Consider the following 14,252-nt stretch of genomic DNA (forward strand, 5'->3'; position numbering starts at 1 on the left):
ACAAAAGAAAAATAGATACCTGAATTTCAGCAAAATCAGAAATGTTTGTGCTTCCAAGGATACCACTGAGAAAGTGAAAAGCCAACCCACAAAATGGAGACAAAATAAATCACGTATCTGATAAGAGACTTGTATCCAAAGTATACAAAGCACTTTTACAACTCAGTACTAGAGAGACACATAAGCCATTTTTTTAAAAGAGGTGAAATATTTAAATGAATGTTTTTCCAAGGAAGATATCGAAGTGGGCACCAACCACATAAAAAGATATTCAACACCATTAGTCATCACAGAAATGTAAATTAAAACCACGGCATTATCACTTTGTACCTACTAGGACATTAGAATCAAAAGCCAGATAATAACAAATGTTGACAAGAACGTGAAAAAAATCCGAACTTTCCTAGACTGCTGGTAAGAATGTAAAATGGTGCAGCCACTTTTGAATAGCAATTTCTAAAACATTTAAACATAGAGTTTAAATAAGTTACCATATGATCTACTAATTCCACTTCTTATATATACCCAAAAGAACTGAAAGTAGGCATTCAAATAAATAGTTGTACACAAATAATTAAGCAACACTGTTTACAATAGGCAAGAGGTGGAAATAACCCACATGTCCAACTGATGAATGGATAAATAAAATATGGTATATCCATACAATGGAAATATTATTCAACCATAATAATTATTGATACATGCTCCAGCATGAATAAACCTTGAACACATCATGCTAAGTAAAAGAACCCAGTAACAGAAGACTAAATGTTAATTATTCCATTTATATAAAATATCCAGAATTAACAAATCAATAGAGAGAAAAAGCAGATTAGTGGGTGCCTATGGATGGGCAGGGAGTAAAGAGAAACAAGTAGGGATGGTAATACTAAAGTGAATAGGGTTTCTTTTTGAGGTCATGAAATGTTCTAAAATCTACTGTTGTAATGGTAGGAGTCATTTGTGAATGTACTAAAACCCTTTGAACTGCACATTGTAATGGCACAATTGTATGGTATGTGAATGATCTCTTAGTTAAGATCCTTTTTAAAAAGCATTGTTCTGAGGGCGCCTGGGTGGCTCCATCTGTTAAGGGTCGAACTTTGGCTCAGGTCATGATGCTCCAGTTTGTGAGTTTGAGCCCTGCATCAGGCTCTCTGTTGTCAGTGCAGCAGACAGATCCCTCTGTTTCCCTCTCTCTCTGCCCCTACCCCACTCTCATGCATGCTTGCTCTCTCTCTCTCTGTCCCTCTCAAAAATAAACATTAAAAAAAAAACAGTATTCTAGTTTGAAAACAAAAGTTATTGACTCCCAACATAAAATAATTAAAAGTCTACAAAATAAATGTGATGTTTATTTCATTGATCATTAAATTTAATATTAATAACAATTTAAGTTACCCAGTACAATTTGTAGATTAGATTGTCTCATTTCAAAATAATTCTCTAGTAAGCATTATTATTCTTTAGAAATCAGAACCAAACACAAATAATTTAAACAACAAAACTATAAAAAGCATTTACATCTTGTTCACTGTGCAGAAATTATACTTAATGAGATGTGGGTACACTTATGAGTTCTTCGTAAGATATAAAACACAATTTTCAAGAGCTAAGTGTTGCACACTAACAAACTCTTAAAATGTCCCTGCTTTTACATGTCTTTCCCCACAGGCACATGCCCAGATATTGTGTTTGTCAGTAAAAAAGCCTTACTATTGCAATGTCATTCCTCTTGACTCAACACATTTTCGTTTCCAGGGACTCTTGGCCCCAGCTTTCTCCTCAGGTTTTGATTATTAATTCTTTTTTGTCATCTTTCAGCACACCAAGGCTTATGCTTTCAAGTAAGAAATATGGAAAATGTGAACTGATAAACCTATAACATGGACTGAACAGATAAAGCACTACAATATGGATTAGCTCATTTTCATGCAAATGTCTTTATTAAGAGAAAATGTCTTTGTGTCAAGAAAGAAGGGTTAAAAGTGCTAATCTATAAATACCTGAAGTGAAATTCGTATAGTACATAAAATTATTCCTCTTGAAATAAAATTATAGCTATTAAGTATTTTAAATGTGGCCAATCATCAAGATAGAAAGCTTAGAGACACTTTGGAGATAGATTATCCTAGGTTTGGATCTCTTGTCTTTCATTTACTGGTTGGATGATCTTGAGCCAGTTGCCCAAATTCAGTTCTCTTATTTTTATAAAAGAGAGTAATAAATTATTCATACATCATAACATTATAAGGAAAAAAAAGGACTATGCCTAGCAAAAATAGGTATTCAAAAATTTTTCCTATCTTAATATTCTATAAAATAGTGATATCCATAATGGCACCACTGGCCATTCAAGAAATGTTGATTCCTAACAGGAATGCTTGATTCCTAACAGTTAAAAAGATTGATTCCAGGGGCGCCTGGGTGGCGCAGTCGGTTAAGCGCCCGACTTCAGCCAGGTCACGATCTCGCGGTCCGCGAGTTCGAGCCCCGCGTCAGGCTCTGGGCTGATGGCTCAGAGCCTGGAGCCTGTTTCCGATTCTGTGTCTCCCTCTCTCTCGGCCCCTCCCCCATTCATGCTCTGTCTCTCTCTGTCCCAAAAATAAATAAACGTTGAAAAAAAAAAATTTTTTTTAAAATAAAAAAAAAAAAGATTGATTCTGTTTGTTCTAAATACACACAGGTAGATCAGACACTCGGTAGACGACAAATACATCTTCTCCCTACTGCTTCATACTCTTTAACCTTTTATAATATCTAATAAAATAGTCCCCAAAGAGCTTCCTGTGAAAACTGAGGAGTATAGACTCCAGAACAGGGCAATCACTGGAGCACATGTGATAATTAATAGGCAACAGGCACTCAAGTTTACCGACAGTAAAATAATTGGTCATCCCTCCCTCTCTGGTGTAGCACTGCATCTACAGACTATCTTACATCATAGGGATGTTATGAAGAACTAAAGACCTAATAGAAACTCATAAGATGATTACAGGCACCAAATGCCTACTGAATTAATGAAAGATAAATAAAGCATAAAAGAAGTAAAGGAAGGGAAGGAACGAAGGAAAGACAAAGTTATCCTCAACTGCAGAATAAAGAAAAAGCAACTTGAGTAAGGTCAAGAAAACATGTTAAATAGAATACTTGAGAGAAGCCTTCTAAATGTTTCTAAATATCTGACGTGATTTGATTTCTTTCAACTTGCATTTCTTTCTATTTTTCACTTTCCTTCACAAATCAGTTCTTGTGAAACTGTCCTGTACCTATAATGGAAGGGCACACACATAGTGATAGAAATTTTCTAATGAACTACGGCTCAGAAGATAGATTCTGACCTTTTCATACACCTTCCCTGGATCCTTTCAAAGTTAAGCTTAAAAGAACTGGAGTCAGGAAGAGTTGGGGATTGATTTAGTTAAGTCAATTTCTAAAGCGGTCTGGAAATGAACCATATGGATGAGAACGGGATTTACTTGTTTGTGTTTATATTTTCTCTTTGGCAAAATAAGACTGTATTTCCTACTAGTGGAGGAAGGAAAGAGATCGTTTTGAAAGTGTCTTTATGGTCAAAATGATTTATGAAACAAATAGTGGTGTATCTTCAATTAATATAACAAAATCTAAACAAAGAGTTGAAAAACCACATAATATTTTTACAGTTTTTAAAATTGTGATTAAAACTACATAACATAAAATTTACCATCTTGGAGAGTGTGGCCAGGTGGCTCAGACCAAGCAGGGTTTTCCTTACCAGCGGATTGAGTAGAACGCACTGCCAGTTTTGTAGTCCATTCGCCATGGCTTCTTCTGATATCCCCGTGAAAGAACTGGAGAAGTATGCCTCAGGCCAGGCTTTTAAGCTGATTCTCAGCCCTCAGTCAAATGAATCTGTCCCAGAATTCCCCCTTTCCCCTTCAAATAAGGATCTTTCCCTGGAGGAAATTCAGAAGAAATTAGAAGCTGCAGAAGAAAAACACAAGTCCCAAGAAGTCGAAGTCTTGAAGCAGCTTATCAAGGAACGAGAACATGAAAAAGTGCTTCAGAAAGCAACAGCAGAGAACAACTTTGGTAAAATGGCAGAAGAAAAGCTGACCCACAAAATGGATGCCAATAAACAGAGCAAGAGGCACAAAGGCTGCCAAACTGGAGCATTTGCGAGAGAAGGGCAAGCACATGAAGAATGTGAAGTGTGCAAGAACAAAGACTCCAAAGATCCTGCTGATGAAACTGAAGCTGACTAATTTGTTCTGAGAACTGACTTTCTCCCCTTCCCTTTCCCAAATATCCAAAGACTGTACTGGCCAGTGTCATTTCATTTCTGCTGTCCTGACAAATATTCTAGAAGCTAATGTAGGACTATATAGGTAGATCTAGACTGTATGTTGTTGTTTTAGAGGCAAAAGGGGAAAGACTCTTCTCCTAAAGTGTTTCTCATGTAGCTATTTTTCTTGTTGTATCTTTTCTATTTCAGTACACTTGGCTGGGTTAATGGCTAGTACAGTACTGGCTCTGTAAAAAAAAACATGTTTATGAAAAGAGTATATAGTGGCTTCTTCCAAACTGTTAGATGTTACATCTGTTCACATTTAAATCCCAATTCTGTCCTGATCTTACCAGATGCTCCTGTACTTAACTGGCTAATAAAACTGCATAGTGCTATTGAAAAAAAAATTACCATCTTAACCATTTTAAAATTTACAGTTCAACAGTGTTAAGTATATTCATATTATTGTGAAACAGATATTTGGAACCTTTTCATCTTGCAAATCTGAAACTCTATAATCATTAAACAACCTCTATTTCCCCCACCCCAACCCCTGATAACCACCAGTGTGCTTTCTATAAATTTTATTATTTTAGATACCTCATATAAAAGGAACCATATGGTATCTGTCTTTTTGTGACTGGCTCATTTCACTTGACATAATGTCTTTAAGGTCCAATCATGCTGTAGCATGTGAAAAAATGTAAAAAGGATCCCCCTCCTTTTTAAGGGTGAATAATATTCCATTGTATGTATATATCACCTCTTGTTGATCCACTCACCTGCTGATAAACATTTGGGTTGCTTCCACTCTTAGGTATTGTGAATAGTGCTACCATGAACATGGATGTGCAAATATCTCTGAGTCCCTGTTTTCAATTCTTTTGGATATATCCCCCAAAGAAGGATTATTGGACCATATGGTACTTCTATTTTTAAACTTTTGAGGAACTACCATACTGTTTTCCATAGCAATTGCATCATTTTACAATCCCACCAACAGTGTACAAGGTTCCAATTTCTCCACATACTCACCAACACTTATTATTCTCTGTCTTGTTTTTAAATGTTTATTTATTTATATTGAGGGTGGGGAGAAAGAGAATCCCAAGTAGGCTCCACACAGCACAGAGTCCAATGCAGGACCTGATCCCACAAACTGTGATATTCTGACCTGAGCCAAAATCAAGAGTTGGACACTTAACTGAGCCACCCAGGCACCCTATCTGTGTTTTTATTTTTAATAGTAGACATGCTAATGGTTGTGAGGTAATATCTCATTGTGGTTCTGATTTGCATTTTTCAGATGATTACTAATGTTGAGCATCTTTTCGTATGCATGTGGGCCATTTGTATATCTTCTTTGGATAAATTTCTATTCAAAGCCTTTTTTTAATTTTTAACTTTTAATTTTTAATCAGATTATTTGATTTTTTGTTGTTGAGTTGTAGCAGTTCTTTATTTATTCTGGGTATTAATCACTTATCAGATATAGCTTACAAATATCTTCTCCCATTCTGCAGCTTGCTATTTCATTCTGACTGAGCCACTTGATGCATAAAAGTTTTTCAGTTTAATGCAGTCCTATTTTTCCTTTTTTTGCTTGTGTTTTCTGTGCTTTTGAGGTCGTATTCCAAGAAATCATTGCCAAGTTCAACATGATGAAGTTTTTGCTCTTTGTTTTCTCCGAGGAGTTTTATAGTTTTAGGTCTTGTCTTTATGTCATTAATCCAGTTTAATTTTTGAATACAGTAAAAGATAAGGGTCCAATTTAATTCCTTTGCATATATATGCCCACTTTTACCAAAAATATTTGTGGAAGAGATTATCTTTTCATATTGAATAGTCTTGGCACCCTTGTCAAAGAACATTTGGCTATATATGTGATGGTTTATTTTGGGGCTCTCTACTTTATTCCACTAATCTATTTGTCTGTCTTTATACTAATGCCACGCTGTTTTCATTACTGTGACTTTGTGGTATGTTTTGAAGTCAAGAAGTGTGAGTCCTCCAACTTTGTTTTTTTATTACAAAATTGTTTTGAATATTCAAAGTCCCTTAAGAATCCACAAAAAATTTAGGATGAATTTTGCTATTTCTTCAAAAAGTGCGGTTGGAGGGGCACCTGGATGGCTCAGTTAGTTAAGCATCTGACTCTGGATTTCGGCTCAGGTAATGATCTCACGGTTTGTGAGTTCAAGCCCTGCATCTAGCTCTGCACTGACAGCACAGAGCCTGCTTGGGATTCTCTCTCTCTCTGATCCTCCCCTGCTCATGCTCACTCTCTCTCTATTTCAAAATAAATGAATAAACTTTAAAAAAAAAGACTTTAAAAAATTCTGTTGGAATTTTGATAGAGACTGCATTGAACCTGTAGATTACTTTTGGTAGTATGGACATGTTAACAACATTAAGCCTTCCACTCTACAAAAACTTGAGGTGTATTTCCATTTATTTGTCTTCTCTTAAATTTCTTTTAGCAATGTTTTGTGGTTTTTACTGAATAAGTCTTCTACCTCCTTGGTTAAATTTATTCCTAAGTATTTTATTACATTTGATACTACTGTAAATATTGTTTTCTTATGTTATTCTTGTTGATAGTATATTGTTTCATCTGATAGGTTTTTATAAATAATTTGCCATTAGCTTCCCCCCTCTTTGCTAAGATTCTTTTCTATGGTAGGTGCATATAGTCATGAAGCAGAATGGATGTCAGGATCTGTGTTCCTCTGATGTACACCCATTTCATTGTCAGCCTCTTCCCTGCTTCCAACCATGGTACCTTCAATACTTTAGGAGACCAGAATCAAAATGGAGAGTCAATGAGATGGGTGACAGAGGAGGCTCCTGAGCTTCCCTCCTCCCCACAGATATACCAAATATGCAGCTATACATGGAGCAATTTCCTGTGAAAAAATACAGAAACTAGTGGAGTTACTCCTACACACTGGGCAAATGAGAAAATAACACTGAAAGGAGCCTGGATGGTTCAATCAGTTAAGTGTGTCCGGCTTCAGCTCAGGTCATGATCTCGTGGTCTGTGGATTTGAGCCCTGCATCAGGTTCTATGCTGACAGCTCAGAGCCTGGAGCCTGCTTCAGATTCTGTATGTGTGTGTGTGTGTGTGTGTGTGTGTGTGTGTGTCCCTCCCACACTCATGCTCACTCTCTCTCTCATAATAATAAATAAACATTAAAAAAAGGAAATATATTGAAATGGGTAGGAAAGTCTGAGACACACTTTTGCCATAAAACCCACACCTAGTACAGCAAGCACTATGCAATAAGAATGGAACACCCCACAGCCAACTTCTCCCTCTGGAGCAAAGGGGGTTGGGATCCTACCTCAAACACTCCAACTTTTAAGACTCCCACCTGTGAGACAGGCTCCCAAACACCTTGTTCTGAAAGCCAGTAGGACTTTCATCCATGAGATTCACAAGACTGTATCAAACAGAAAAACAGTTCTTAACTGGCTATCCCCACCAAGGCTCAGCACAGTGAGAACAGACAAAAAATACCCATCTCCCATTCATTCCCTGAAAAGAGTTTATCTACACATATCAAAAGCTGCTTCCTAAAGGTCAGGCTTCTAATTTAGCAGGCATCCAGGGGCTCTGATCCTCCCTCAGAGACTAGGAAAGTTGGCAAACATTTCCCCCATCTACTCCCTCCACTCACTCCAAGTCACTAGTATTTCCCTGAAAGAAGCTTGTACATACATCTATACCCCATTTTTTTCCAGCCGCTGACCAAGGGATGGGTCTCTGGATTGCCTGGTTCTGACAGCCAATGGAGTTTCCATTCATGAGCCCCACAGGGATACAGCAAACAAAGAAGCAATTTTTTTTAATGTTATTTTTGAGAGAGAGAGAAAGAGCACATGCATGCAGGGGAGGGGCAGAGAGAGCGGGAGACAGAGAATCTCAAGCAGGCTCCACACTGTCAGCACAGATCCTGACATGGGGCTAGAACTCAGGAACCCATGAGATCATGACCTGGGCCAAAATCAAGAGTTGAACGCTTAACTGAATGAGCTTCAAGGCACCCTCAAAGAAGCAATTCTTAATGGGCTATCACCCCAGAGCTCAACACAGAGAGAGCAGGCAAAAATACCCTTCTTCCAGTCTCTCTATGAGAGGGATTTATTTGCATACTTTAAAAGCTGCTGCCTGAGGGCCAGGTTTCTAATTTAGCATGCATCTAGTGGCTGGCAGCCATCATCTCCAGACACTGGGAAGACCAACAGATACCTCCCCTGTTTTCTCCCTCCAGCCTGCTCCAAGTCACCAGTATTTCCCTGGAAGAAGCTTGTACACATGTCTGCACTCCAACTTTTACAGCTGCCACTCAAGGGACAGATTTGCAAATCACCTGGCTCTCATAGCAGCCAGTCCCACAGGATTATAGGAAACAAAGAAGAGTTCTTACTCAGCTATCCCTCCAGGGCTCAATACAGAAGAAGCAGGTGAAAATGCTCCTCTCCAAGTCTTTCCTTGAAAAGGATCTAGCTTCTTAAAAACTAATGAATGAGCTGGGGGGGGGGGGCAGGGGAAGGGGGGGGATTGGTTTTTGTTTTTAATGTTTATTTATTGTTGAGAGAGACAGAGACAGAGACAGAGTGCAAGTGGGGGACGAACAGAGAGAGAGGGAGACACAGAATCTGAAGCAGGCTCCAGACTCTGAGCTGTCAGCACAGAGCCTGATGCAGGGCTCGAACCCAAGAACTGTGAGATTATGACCTGAGCCAAAGTCTGACGCTTAACCTACTGAGCCACCTAGTTGCCCCACAACTCAAGCTTCTAACTTTAATACATATCTAGGGCCTGACTATGACATAAGTACATACTTTCCCAGCTTCTGCCTAACGTTCCAGCTTTTAATCAATCTACATCTAGGTGCCAACTGTAATCCTCCCTTTTGGAACACTGATAAGACTTAACTACCAGGAGCCACTAAAACAAAACAGGCATCTTGGTCAATCACAGAAGTCCGAGAGAAAGCCAAGAGCTTGGCCGGGTTGATTAACAAGTTTGATCTCCTACATGAGATATTATGTCAAGAGGGAAAGAAGTGGCTATTTTATACAATATACAGAAACCAACAAAGTTAGGAAAATGAAGAAACAGAGAAATACTTAGCAAACAGTAGAATAAGGTAAAACTCCAGAAAGGGACCTTAAATAAAATGAAAATAAGTAATTAATCTAATAAAGAGTTCAAAATACTGGTCATAAAGATGTTTCCTAAGGTCAGAAGAACAATTCAGTGAAAATTTTGACAAATAGATAGAAAATATAAGAAAATATCAATCAGAAATCATAGAGCTGAAGAAAATAATAACTGACCTGAAATTTTCAATAGATGGACTCAAAATCAGACTAGATGAAGAAGGAAAAAAAAAAAGATCAACAAAATTCAAAAGACAGGGTAGTGGAATTCAGCCAATTAGAGAAGTTAACAGAAAAATAAATGAAAAAGAATGAAAATAGCCTAAGAAATTCATGGGACACCATCAAATGGGCCAGTATTCATACTACAGGGATCACAGAAGAAGAGAGAGAAAAAGAGAGCATATTCAAAGAAATAATAGCTTTAAAACTTCCCTAACCTAAGGAAAGAAACAGACATCCAGATCAAAGAATCCCAGAGAGTAAAAAAAAAAAGACAAATCCAAAGAGACTCACTCCAAGATGCATTACAATTAAACTGTTAGAATCTTAAAAGCATCAAGAGAAAAGCAAATTGCTATGAAGAGAGAACCCTCATAAAAGTATCAGCAGATTTTTCAGTAGAAACTTTGCAGGCCAAAAGAGAGTTGGATGATATAGCCAAAGTAATGGGGGGAAGAAGACTGCCAACCAAGAATACCTTACCTGGCAAAATAGTCCTGCAGAATTACAAGAGAGATAAAGAGTTTCCCAGGCAGACAGAAGTTGGGAGAGTTTATCAAGACAGAAGAAGGCAGACATAAGTTGGGAGAGTTGTTTTGTTCTCAAGCTAAAACAAAAGGGTGCTAATTAGTTACATAAAAACATATGAAAGGTTAAATTCAGTCATATAGGTAAATATATAGTTGAATGAAGAATGATATTGCAATGGTGGTAGGTAAACCACTATTACCACTAGTATAAAAGTTAAAGGATAAAAGTACTAAGAATAAATATAACTACAATAATTTATTAATGGATATGCAACGTAAATAAAGAGATATAAGTCGTCAGGATGCCTGGGTAGCTGAGACGGTTAAGCATCTGACTCTTGATTTCGGCTCAAGTCATAATTTCATGGTTCGTGAGATTAAGCCCCATGTTGGGCTCTGTGCTATCAGCATGAAGCCTGCTTGGGATTCTTTCTCCCTCTCTCTCTACCCCTCCCTTGCTCTCTCTCTCTCTCTCTCTCTCTCTCTCTCAAAAATGAATAAACATTTTTAAAAACCATATTTAAAAGATGTAAATTATGATATCAAAAACACAAGAAGCACCTGGATGGCTCAGTCAGGTGAGTGTCCAACTTCAGCTCAGGTCATGATCTCCTGATTCACAAGTTTAAGCCCCCCATCAGGCTCTGGGCTGACAGCTCAGAACCTGGAGCCTGCTTCATATTATGTGTCTCCCTCTCTCTCTGCCCCCTACTCTGCTTGTGCTCTGTCTCACTCTCTCTCTCTCAAAAATAAATAAATATTAAAAAAATTTTTAATGTTGGGGGAAGCAAAAAATGTAGAGCTTTTTTATGCATTCAAAGTTGAATTGCTCCAAGCTAAAAACAGACTGTTATAATTTACGTAAGCCTTATGATAACCACAAAGCAAAAGCTATAGTGCATACACAAATAATAAATAGAAAGAAATCAAAGCATACCATGACAGAAAAAAGAAAGCAAGAGAGACAAAAAAGAACAAAGGATTTACAAAAGAACCAGAAAACAACAACATTGCAAGAGTAAGTCCATACCTATCAGTAATTACTTTAAATATAAACAAACTAAAATTCTCTAATCAAAATATATACAGTTGCTGAATGTATAAAAATAAGACCCACCTATGTTGCCTACAAAGAGACACATCAACTTTAAGGACACACACAGACTGAAACTTAAAGAACACAAAAAAATATTCCATGCAAATGGACACCAAAATAAAGAAGAGGGAGCTGTACTTATGGCAAACAAAACAGACTTAAGCCAAAGACTATAACAAGAAATAAACAAAATCATCATATAATGATAAAAGAAGTCAATTCATCAAGAGGATATAACATTTCTGGCCAAGGTGGCAGAACACCATGGAAGTTCTGAACTTCTCTCATCCCTGAAATGCAGCTAGAACAGCGCCAAACCATCTTGCACACCTAGAAAATTGACCTGAGGATTAACACAACAATCTGCATAACTTGAGCCATAGAACTCAGGAGGTACTCAGTGCAGAGAGGTGAAATGGATGAGAGAAAAGCTACAGAGGGTAGGGAGCTGTTTTTGTGGAAAGAGGACAGATGGGGGGGGGGGGGAGTGCAGCACACCGGAGAGTGCAGGAAAAGCACTCTGCCCAAAGGAGCTGGAGACAAAGAGTAGAAACACAAGGGACTACACAAGAAATCTATTCCCCAAAACCATTGATAAGGAGAAAGGAGAGGGTTTCAATACCATGAGGACTCTATAAACAGGAGAAAACAGAGTCTAAAATTCTGGAACTTAATACCTGGCAGTGCTCTGGTGGGGAGGAAGGGTGAATCCACGGGAGCAGGCAGCGAGGTCTGAGGGGTCTGTAGGTCACATGCGAAGAAGCAGTTCCCCTGCTAGGAGGGCATTTGGTAGAGTCCATTTGGCCACCCCACAAACAAAGGTCCCAGGGGACCCCAGGGAGCAGCCATGTTTGCTGGTATTGGAACAAAGACACCAGGGTGTGGTGACACCTGGTGCCAGTTGTGTGTTGTGATTTTCCATAACCCATGAACCACTGCCTCTGAGCAATCGCACACACTTTTTCTGAGGTGCCAGCACATAGCCACAATCTCTGAACCTCTGCCACAGAGAGATTACAGGAACATCTCTGGGACAAGCCAGCACCCTGCCATTGCACAGGAAGACCCTCCCCCAGAGGGTTGGCACAGCTCCAAGCCACAGGGCTTTCAGAAGTGAAAAGTTTGGAAACACACCCCCGAATGAGATAAAATTTGGGAGGGAGGAGTCGCCTGGCAGGCTGACAGCTTGGACGCAGACACTGTACAAGCAGGGAGTGGACAAAAGCCAGAGACAAAAGAGGAGTGCTTAACTGCCAGTAGGTGAGAGTGCAGAGTTCCTGTGCCAGAGACTAGGAAGCTAGGTGATGCCATTTTCACCTCACCCACGCTTTCACATACATGTGTACACACGCCTCACCAATCCACCCCAGTAAGCCAATCAGCAACAGCTAGTAGAGAACAGAGCCTGTACACCAAGCCCCGTCCAACTGCACACAGCAAGTTCATACCCTAGAGGACCACCACAAGTCTCTCCACCTGCTTAGTGTACAGGCTATAAAGTACTTCACAGTTTGACTTCTAGGGGAAACTGGATGTACTTTCATTTGGGTTTCATTCTGTTTGCTGGTCCACCTAATAATTTTTCTTTTCTTTTTTTTTTTTTTTGCTTTTGCTTAAATTGTTATTTCTTTACTTTCTTTCCATTTTCATGGATACTAAAAGAGAAAAAATTATTTTTATGTCCTTTTTAAATTTTTTTATCTTTCTGCTATATTTTTTCATTTTTTGTATATTTTTTATTCTATTTCACTTTCTTCATTTCATTTTATTCTATTTTATTATGCTTTTTTTAAATTTTTAAACTTTTTCCTACTTTTTTTCTCTTTTTTCTTTATGCTACCATGCTTCTTTCAACAACCAGACCAAAACACACCTAGACTCTAGCTTCCTTTATTTAATTTTTTAAATTTTATTATTGTTTTCTTCCTCCAAAATGATAAAATGAAAGAATTTACCCCAAAAGAAAGAACAGGAAGAAATGATAGCCAGGGGCCTAATCAACACAGATATAAGCAAGATCTCTGAACTAGAATTTATAATCACAGTAATAAGAATACTAGCAGGGGTGGGGAAAAAAGCATAGAATCCCATTCTGTGGAGATAAAAGAAGTAAAAGCTTGTCAGGACAAAACTTAAAATGCTCTAACTGAGATGCAATCTCAAATGGATGCCACAGCAGAAAGAATGGATGAAGCAGAGAAGTGAACCAGCAATACAGAAGACAAAATTATGGAGAATAATGAATCCAAAAAAAAAAGAGAGAGACAGAATTAAAGAGTATGATATAAGAATTAGAGAACTCAGCAACTTATTAAAAAGGAATGATATTTGAATGATAGGAGTCCTGGAAGATGAAAAGAGAGCAAAAGGAGTAGAAGGTTTAGATGAGCAAATTATAGCAGAAAACTTTCCTAATCTGGGGAAAGACACAGACACCAAAATCCAAGAAGTACAGAGAACTCCCATCATATTCAACAAAAACCGACCATCAACAAAACATATCATAGTCAAATTCACAAAATACACAGACAAGGAAAGAATTATAAAAGCAGTAAAGGAAAAAAAGTACTAAACCTATAAGGGAAGACAGATCAAGTTCATAGCAGATCTATCCACAGAAACTTGGCAGGTAAAAAAGGAGTGGCAGGATATATTCAATGTGCTGAATTGGAAAAATTTGCAGCCAAAAATTCTTTATCCAGCAAGGCTGTCATTAAAAATAGGAGAGATAAAGAGTTTCCCAGACAAACAAAAACAAAGGAGTTCAACGACCACTAAACCAATCCAGCAAGTAATTATAAGAGGGGCTCTCAAAGGGGAGAAAAGATGAAACAAAACAAAACGAAAACCAAAAACAACAAAGTCTGGAAGGGACCAGAGAACAGCACCAGAAATTCCAACTCTACAGGCAGCACAATGGCAAATTCATGACTTTCAGCACTCACTCTAAATGTCAACAGATTAA

General features: G+C 38.1%; 1 pseudogene; it reads left to right on the forward strand.

The window, feature by feature from the left end:
- The first annotated feature begins 3,803 nt into the window (after nt 1-3,803).
- Nucleotides 3,804-4,339, forward strand: LOC125173146 (stathmin-like; annotated as a pseudogene).
- Nucleotides 4,340-14,252: the final 9,913 nt, after the last annotated feature.

Source organism: Prionailurus viverrinus, chromosome C1 (assembly GCF_022837055.1).
Source record: "Prionailurus viverrinus isolate Anna chromosome C1, UM_Priviv_1.0, whole genome shotgun sequence".
Classification (NCBI taxonomy): Eukaryota; Metazoa; Chordata; class Mammalia; order Carnivora; family Felidae; genus Prionailurus; species Prionailurus viverrinus.